Below are 10,127 nucleotides of genomic sequence, written 5' to 3'. Positions count from 1 at the left end.
ACGTTATCACCTTAGAGGAGCGCCATCTCTCTCTTTTGTTTTTTCCATATAGCGAGCATATCCACAAGAGAATAGATAACTATCCTTCTTTAGATAATTGACAGCTATCCTTTACAAGATGATTGACAGTTATCCTTCACTAGATGATTGACAGCTATGCATCTCAATATGATTGACAGCTATCCTTCACAAGATGATTGACAGCTATCCTTCACAAGACGATTGACAGCTATCCTTTTCAAGATGATTGACAGTTATCCTTCACTAGATGATTGACAGCTATGCATCTCAATATGATTGACAGCTATCCTTCACAAGATGATTGACAGCTATCCTTCACAAGACGATTGACAGCTATCCTTTTCAAGATGATTGACAGCTATCCTTCACTAGACGATTGATAACTATTCTTCTTCAATGACTGACAGCTAGGGTGTGGAAGACACAATTTATTACAGGATGATTGACAGCTATGATACCAAAGGTAATTGAAAGTCGCTATAAAACGTTCAGCTATCCTACACGATATGATTGACAGCCGAGGCTCAGCCCGGCAGTGCATGTGTTCTGCGCCACCACTTTTTAGTAGATGCTTATTACTAGTTCATGGTATGTTTCACCTCAATGACTGACCCCCAGCCGCCATCTTATGGGTAAGAATTCCACAGCAATGAGAAGACTAAGGAACTTCTCCAGGTTCCACGATTAAATACTTGGTGACTGAACCCGACCACATCTCATACTTCTCCCTGCGCCAGGCACACAGACACCTAATCCATGTATTCTTATATTACCCTCATTGTTGCTGCCCCATATAAGACCATGGTATTAGCTCTGCCCGGAAGGTGCCCCTGCGGTGCCCCTGCGGTGCCCTTACTAGTCTTGTTTATGGCTTAGGTTTGGAGAAATAATTCCTTCACCGTCTGTGCAGAGAAAACATTTATTTTGGACATTCAGCTTATTTCCCAAATTCCAAGGCTTGGAGGAATGTTACTATAATTAGGACACATTGTTGCCAACCAGAAACCAGCGTCACTGCCAGAGGCCGAGGCGGCGGCATCATTGTAACAGTCTCAGTATATAGCAGGAAGATTGAGATATATAATGTGCTGAGAGATGAGTGGAAGGAAGGACCACTAAATACAGACCCCCATCCTGGGCGCGACCCACCATTTATTGTGCATGTAGCGGTGAAAGTATGGACCATAATGGCACAGGTCCAGACTGGCAGCTTACATGGCGAGATGCCAACTAACAAATAATATTCAGTCCCCGTGGAGCTGCTGGAATTTTTCTATTTCAGAAATTTGTTTTGTCTACGCTCAGCGCTGGGAGTTCTGCCCTAGAAATGTCCGTTCACTTTAATTCACGCCGACCCATTGATAACCGAGGGACTCACGAAACAAAAACACTTCTTATTCTTCTCTGCTCCGGTACGAGTGGATGTATAACCTCTAGCCATATACATTGTTTATAATATCGAGGGGTAGGGGAGTCCCATTGCAAAACTAAATACCCCCTCCTGGTGCAATCCCATCAGCACCCCTCCTCCCCCTTGGTTACCCCATCATTAGGGCCCCATTTTAATATATCATATACATTTCGCTGGAATTCCCCATTGGTCTTACACCTTAGTCTACGATACCTTCATGAGTGTCCATATATAATAGTATCACGCAGTATGGATTCTATATACTCTATATACACACTGTTCAACTTTTGGCGTTTGAGCGGTCAGTCTAGTGTGACTCTATCATTGTTCAATAAATATGGGATGTCCTGCACCTCCCCCGCCCAGCGACTCCTTTCATATGTGGCCCCGCTGCCATTGTAACCTCTCTAGCCCCTAATACTGCGCCACTGCTCTCATCTTAATGCATCCCCCAGGTCCTTTACAATAGGCAAAACTTTGTACATAGGTGTGGATACTATGGAGGCAGTCCATGTGGGTGCTATTGGGTCCCTGGATAGACGGGCAATTGCAGATTCCTTATTTTAATGGGTGGTGAGAACTTGCACAGGGATGTGTTCTCCACGGGTACTGCAAAGTTAGAAGACAAGAAGGTGGAAAAATGTCCTTGAAAATGGGATGAGGGCACCAGGATCTGCTGTCCCAGGTGGTAGGGAATGTGATAGCGTCAAGCAGCTGCTGAAAAGGGTCTACTTTTTTGTCTTTGCGATGGAACCACTGACTGCGATCGGGAACATGGATATTTCTACAAATTATATTGATCTTACGCTGTCGGAAAACTCATCTGTCTACATGGGCTCCCAGGAGGGGGAGAAAATGAGGCAGACGCACTTGAGGTTTGGGTGGAATCATCAATTATGCTTCAAACTTTTAGTCCATACAGAATAATCTGCAGAGCATTACATAAGCATGAGGCCGCAGACACATACAGGGCATTGCGCAGTCATCCAGGTGGGACTGATTAATGGCCGCCCGTCTCTCAGCCCTCAATACTGCAGGCTCTGTCTCGCCCTATTTATAAATCATTCCACCCCCTCCTCCTTCCTTGTACCTTGGGGGGAAGGGGCAGGTGGAAAAGTGGAGTCACTGCAGCCCTGGAGCTGCTGCGCTGCGAATCTTTGATGAATTCCCCCCATTAGGAGTAGATTAATGTGACCTGGTATGAAGCAATTAGGGATGGGAACTCCAGGTCACCCCCGGCTTGATGACTCGATACCTCCCTAATGACACGGCCAACGTTTAGGCGAATGAGCAAAGTAGAACACACGGCCGCAGCAGACCCCGAAGCAAGTGCGATGTTCTGCCCCATGTGTGGGTACCCGCCATGTCACACCTGTCAGTCTCCCCCAAATGTTGTGATTTATAATATCATTTTATGACAATTTAGTTTTATAATATCAAGTTGTTGACTTCGTTTTGTAGCCGTTTTATTTCATCTGATTCCATTTACGTTTTTTCTGCTTACAAAGGGTTGGGCCGAGCGCTCGCTGTGTCGCTGATCCAGCCCTCCCCAAAACAGCAAAAACAGAAATGGAATCAGATGAAATAAAACGGCTACAAAACGAAGTCCAACAACTTGATATTATAAAACTAAATTGTCGTAAAATGATATTATAAGTCTCAAAATGAAAAAAAAAATTCCATCTGACCATATCTGTTTTTGGGAATGCTGGGTAACTACAAATATTGTCATCAATACAACCTTCACTGAGGTCACCCAGCTTTCCCTGACCCCTGAACGGCACATCTGCCAGTGATATGGGAAGCAGGGAATGTGTCACTGAATAACTAGGATGATTTGCCGTTCCAGAGTCAGGAACAGTTGGGTGAAAACCACAAAAGATGGGCCAGACCCAGACCAGAGGCCGTGGGGGAAGGCCACAGTACGTCGGGGATAGGAGGAGAGACGCTAAGAGGGCGGAGCCAGTTACAGCAGTATCCGGCGCCAATTGCTGTTAGAACGCTGCAGGTGAAGTGTCTCGCCCGCCCTCCGTTTTTGGGGTTAGCACTCGTTCCGGGTGCACAGATTGTTCTTGTCTGGTGTTTTGATGTGTGTCCTGTTGGCTGGCTGGGGGTCCTTGGAGTTGGTGTTAAATTGGTGGGGGAGGAATTCATCGTGGGTTTGGTCCCTCCCAGATTGTACAATACTGAGGGTCTGGTTTTTGCTTTTGGGCTCCTGCGGGGCGGTGTCCCGGGGAGCGGGTGTGAATTATTCTCCATCTGCGGTTAGTCGCGCTGCCCCTGAGCCTGTGGGGAATCGGCTGGGGGTTAAAATACAAAAATTAAGCAGATTGGCCGGGCCAGATCCTCCTCTGAGCTCCAATGATCCCTTTCCTTCTAATGATTGGTCAGAATGGGTGAAATGTTTTTTATTTGTTATATTTACCGAAAAGTTTTTGGTATTTCTTGATGTTTTGTTTGTCAATAAACCGGCTGCTGTGGCCAATTGTATCCAATCCTGAGTCTAAGGCTCTGTGCACACACAAAATAAAAAACGTCTGAAAATACGGAGTTTTTCGCAGCGTTTTTTTACGGGGCCGTTTTGAAAGGGAACAGAACGCCGTTTTTCCCATTGAAATCAATGGGAAGATGTTTGGAGGCGTTCTGCTTCCGATTTTTCAGCCATTTGGGGCCCTAAAAACGGCTGAAAATAAGCCGTGTGAACATACCCTACACAACGGTGACAAACGGAAACCATTTGCACTATATCTGTCAAAATTGAAATGAATGGTCATGCAAACGGAAACCCATGGTTTCCATTTGTCTCAGTTTGGATTCCGTTCATGGGTTCCCCTGATAGAAGGCTCCGATGGGAACCCATGAACGGAGTCGCGACGCAGATGTGAACGAAGCCTTAGTCATTATTTGGGGGAACTCAGTGATGGTTGAGACAAATGGGGGGGGGGGTTTGTTTTATAGGGATACAGGATCGGGGAAGTTGGCCCGATAGTGTTGGAGAGATATTAAGTCACAAGGAGGAGCACGCTCTATCATCCCTAAGGCCCCATGCACACGGACATATTTTTGCGGCCGCAAATTTGCAAATGAATTGCGGCCCCATTCATTTCAATGGGCCCATGCACACGACCGTGGTTTCCAGGCTCATAGAAATGACCGCACGCGGCCATGTGCGTGGCCCTACGGTCGTGTGCATGAGGCCTTAGTCAAAACATTTGCACAATAGGCAAGAGAAATACACAGAAAATAAATAGAAACCTGGAGAACAGAATGTCATTGTGAGGGTATGTTCACACGGCCGAAAAATCGGAAGCAGAACGCCTCCAAACACCTGCCCATTGATTTCAATGGGAAAAACGGCCGCATTAAAAAACAACAGCTAAAAAAAAGTGCAGGTCACTTCTTGAGCCGTTTTTGGAGCCGTTTTTCATTGACTCTATAGAAAAACAGCTCCAACAACGGCCGTAAAAAAACACTGCGAAAAACGCGAATTTGATTAAAAAATTCCCTTGAGAACAGCTCCGTATTTTCAGAAGTTTTTTGCTTAGCGTGTGAACATAGCCTAAAAATATGAATTTTTGGTTAATATAATGAGATCCGGCTCCGTCCCGGGTGACGTCGCTGCAGGACAGGATCGCCCTGATTTGCAGAAGTGGAACATGAGACAATCCGGTGAGATGAAAGCAGCGGAATATAAACATGTGGGAGATGTTGATTCTTGCTGGAGCTGCTCGTACACACACGCCGCGCACGCACGCACTCCTGTTTATAGGCGTCAGATGGTGAAATACTAACGTCCTAAACACGATTAAACAACGCGAGCGCCACAAACCAAACATCAAGCCGACTCCATGTTTACTGGAAAAACATCAACTTTAATGAACCTAAACTTATGTAATAGAGAAACGCATGAACGACAATTCCCTAAAATGTACTTATTGCCGGAAGCATCCCCGGGAGAAGCGCAGAGCCCTGCAAATCTGCAGAATACAGACTGCTATCTAGTACTCCTGCCCAGGGAGATCGATGTGAATGTAGGACTAGGACCCCCTCCATAAAGATGAGAAGTGGAGGGAAATACTGCCCATATAATAATGCCATACTGTTTCTATATAGTACCATACATATAGCGATGAGCAAATCGATGCTACACGAAGCTTCAGATTTTGGCAAAAATAGTAGATTAAACGAAGGATCACATATTCTCGGGAGACTTCCCCGTAGTCCCCTGCAGGCAGCCTGCCCAAAAGACATCAAAGAGACATCAGTATTTAGGGCAACCCGGGGCACCTGCGATTCAACTGAATTGGACCTGAAAAGACTTTCGGGAAAATTCGCTCATCTCTGCATACAAGGCCATAGAAAAGTGCCCACATACCACATAGTACCATACAGCAGATATAATAGTATCCACATGCCAGTACCACGCAGTGCCCATGTAATAGCATTATACTCTATCCATATAATAGTATCATACAGTGCCCACATAATACCACCATATACTGCAGTGTCTGCATAGCCATACAGCACCCGTGTAACACTGCCATGTGTTGCCACATATTAATCCCATGCAGTGCCCCCGTAACAGTAACATATAGACCATACATTATAACACGCACATTTATGAAGCCTTCCATATTTTTACACTTTTGTTTCCATCCCACGTCTCCATTGTATTATAAGTTTTTGGGTGCGGGGGGGGGGGGGGGGGGGCTCATCCTTTTTGTTTGAGTTTTGTAACTGTATCCTTACTAGTGCTACTTCCCAGAATTGTTGGTGCCATATATATATATATAATGGTACCAAATACCAGGGCCATACTACTGCCCCCAGGTATTACTGCCATACAGTGCCCACATAACATAAGTTGCCAATAGATACATTACCCAAATAATACAGCAGCTGGTGTCAGGATGGGACGTAATTTTTGGGGATAAAGTAAATTGGAGAAGACCCCAAGACAATCGCAGATTTTACCCACTTTGTACCTGGTTGTGTATTTATCATCCTGCTGATACCGGTGATGAATATTACCACCATTGCAGCCTCCACAGCTGTCACCCAACTTTCCTATAGCCCTGAATGTCAAATCTGACGGTTTGTGCCATGAAAGATGGTTGAAAACGCTGTTTGAGCTGTAAGGGTATATTCACACGGCCTATTTACGGACGTAATTCGGGCGTTTTAACCCCCGAATTACGTCCGAAATTACGGCTTGAAAGCGTTGACAAACATCTGCCCATTGAAAGCAATGGGCTGACGTTTGTCTGTTCACACGAGGCGTGTATTTACGCGTCGCTGTCAAAAGACAGCGCGTAAATAGACGCCCGCGCCAAAGAAGTGACCTGTCACTTCTTCAGACGTAAATGGAGCCGTTTTCCATGGAAAACCAGCTCCAGTTACGTCCGTAATGGACGCGGCGTTCAAGTGCCTGCACATGCCGTTACGGCTGAAATGACGGGGCTGTTTTCTCTTGGAAACAGCCCCGTAATTTCGGCCGTTACGGACGCTGCCGTGTGAACATACCCTAATAGTGGCCATATAAACCTTCACCCAGCTTTCCCAGGAGCAGATATAACTAAGAAGAAGCTGACAATATTTTTCATCCAGTGTCCTTTGTGCGCCTCTTTGTTTCCCTGGGCACGCCAATGGGCACCAGGCAGGAATAAACAATACTACCAGACCCGCTCGGCGCTCGCTTCATTTCTTTCTTGGACTCTGCTCTCGAATTTGGCACCGCCGCGTCTGGCCCTGGTGGTTGTAACAGGAGACGAGGGGTGGAAAGCGATGGAGGGGCAGCCGGGAGGAAAGATTTTTGGAGCAGTCTGAAAAAGTTCTGGACAAAGGCTCCAGTGTGCGAATTAACCCTTTACGGGTAGAGGGTCCTAGAGCCCCTCCACCTTGTAAATCCCTCCTCGTGCACCTGGCACAGCGGGCGACGAATTACTAAATTAAGAAAAGATTCAGTTTAAGTGCGAAAGTTGACACAATGCGGCCTGTGTTGGGCTTAACCCGTGTAAACCCCACAGAGACGTTTCTCGCAGCGTCTTATAGCTGGAGGTGCCCACAACCGAGTCTCCAGCTGCCGCGCAAATCTGTGAACGGAGACGCGGAATGTCGACGCTCCGGAGCCGCCTGTGTGGTTGGCATCTGCAATGGATCCTGGTCCCTGGCAACTCTGATGCAGCAAAAAATCAATGCAACCATCCAACATATACCAACAGTCATAGACCCGCCATTAATCCACCCAGAAAGGGTTGTCACCCAGCTTTTCTAGAGTCCTGAATGGCTAGTGGTAAATCCTGATCACCGCAGGTCTTGGCAGATTTTTGACACTCAGGGATTAGGAAAGATGAGTGACAGGGGAATTGTGATAATAACCAGATTCATTATTACCCAGCTTTCCCAGAAACAGATAGAACTGAGAAGCGGTAGAAGAGAAACACCTAACAACTTCACTTCTGATTTTTTATGTATCTAATCCTATCATGTGTGATACTGTCTGCTCACCTTTGTATCTAATCCTATCATGTGTGATACTGTCTGCTCACCTTTGTATCTAATCCTATCATGTGTGATACTGTCTGCTCACCTTTGTATCTAATCCTATCATGTGTGATACTGTCTGCTAAGCCGCTGTATCTAATCCTATCCTGTGTGATACTGTGTGCTGAGCCGCTGTATCTAATCCTATCCTGTGTGATACTGTGTGCTGAGCTGTGTGTCTAATCCTATCATGTGTGATACTGTCTGCTGAGCCGCTGTATCTAATCCTATCCTGTGTGATACTGTGTGCTGAGCTGTGTATCTAATCCTATCATGTGTGATACTGTCTGCTGAGCTGTGTATCTAATCCTATCATGTGTGATACTGCCTACTAAGCCGTGTATCTAATCCTATCATGTGTGATACTGTCTGCTGAGCTGTGTATCTAATCCTATCATATGTGATACTGTCTGCTGAGCTATGTATCTAATCCTATCATGTGTGATACTGTCTCCTGAGCCGCTGTATCTAATCATATCATGTGTGATACTGTCTGGTGAGCGGCTGTATCTAATCCTATCATGTGTGATACTCTCTGCTGAGCTGCTGTATCTAATCCTATAATGTGTGATACTGTCTGCTGAGCTGTGTATCTAATCCTACAATGTGTGATACTGTCTTCTGAGCCGTGTATCTAATCCTATCATGTGTGATACTGTCTACTGAGCCGTGTATCTAATCCAATCATGTGTGATACTGTCTACTGAGCCGTGTATCTACTCCTATCATGTGGGATACTGTCTGCTGAGCTGTGTATCTAATCCTATCATGTGTGATGCTGTCTGATGAGCTGTGTATCTAATCCTATCATGTGTGATACTGTCTGCTGAGCCGCTGTATCTAATCATATCATGTGTGATACTGTCTGGTGAGCGGCTGTATCTAATCCTATCATGTGTGATACTGTCTGCTGAACGGCTGTATCTAATCCTATCATGTGGGATACTGTCTGCTGAGCTGTGTATCTAATCCTATCATGTGTGATACTGTCTACTGAGCCGTGTATCTAATCCTATCATGTGGGATACTGTCTGCTGAGCTGTGTATCTAATTCTATCATGTGTGATACTGTCTGGTGAGCGGCTGTATCTAATCCTATCATGTGATACTGTCTGCTGAGCGGCTGTATCTAATCCTATCATGTGTGATACTGTCTGCTGAGACGTGTATCTAATCCTATCATGTGCGATACTGTCTGCTGAGCTGTGTATCTAATCCCATCATGTGTGATACTGTGTGCTGAGCTGTGTATCTAATCCTATCATGTGTGATACTGTCTGCTGAGCGGTGTATCTAATCCTATCATGTGTGATACTGTCTGCTGAGCTGTGTATCTAATCCCATCATGTGTGATACTGTCTGCTGAGCTGTGTATCTAATCCTATCATGTGTGATACTGTCTGCTGAGCCGCTGTATCAAATCCTATCATGTGTGATACTGTCTGCTGAACTGTGTATCTGATCCTATCATGTGTGATACTGTCTGCTGAGCGGTGTATCTAATCCTATCATGTGTGATACTGTCTGTTGAGCCGCTGTATCTAATCCTATCATGTGTGATACTGTCTGCTGAGCCGCTGTATCTCATCCTATCATGTGTGATACTGTCTGCTGAGTGGTGTATCTAATTCTATCCTGTGTGATACTGCCTGCTGAGATACTGTATCTAATTCTATCATGTGTGATACTGTCTGCTGAGCGGCTGTATCTAATCCTATCATGTGGGATACTGTCTGCTGAGCCGTGTATCTAATCCTATCATGTGTGATACTGTCTGCTGAGCTGTGTATCTAATCCTATCATGTGTGATACTGTCTGCTGAGCGGTGTATCTAATCCTATCATGTGTAATACTGTCTTCTGAGCTGTGTATCTAATCCTATCATGTGTGATACTGTCTGCTGAGCGGTGTATCTAATCCTATCCTGTGTGATACTGTCTGCTGAGCTGTGTATCTAATCCTATCATGTGTGATACTGTCTGCTGAGCCGCTGTATCAAATCCTATCATGTGTGATACTGTCTGCTGAACTGTGTATCTGGTCCTATCATGTGTAATACTGTCTGCTGAGCGGTGTATCTAATCCTATCATGTGTGATACTGTCTGCTGAGCCGTGTATCTAATCCTATCCTGTGTGATACTGCCTGCTGAG

Source organism: Rhinoderma darwinii, chromosome 7 (genome assembly GCF_050947455.1).
Source record: "Rhinoderma darwinii isolate aRhiDar2 chromosome 7, aRhiDar2.hap1, whole genome shotgun sequence".
Lineage (NCBI taxonomy): Eukaryota > Metazoa > Chordata > Amphibia > Anura > Rhinodermatidae > Rhinoderma > Rhinoderma darwinii.
The sequence above is the reverse complement of the archived record's forward strand: the minus strand, read 5'-3'. Positions refer to the sequence as shown.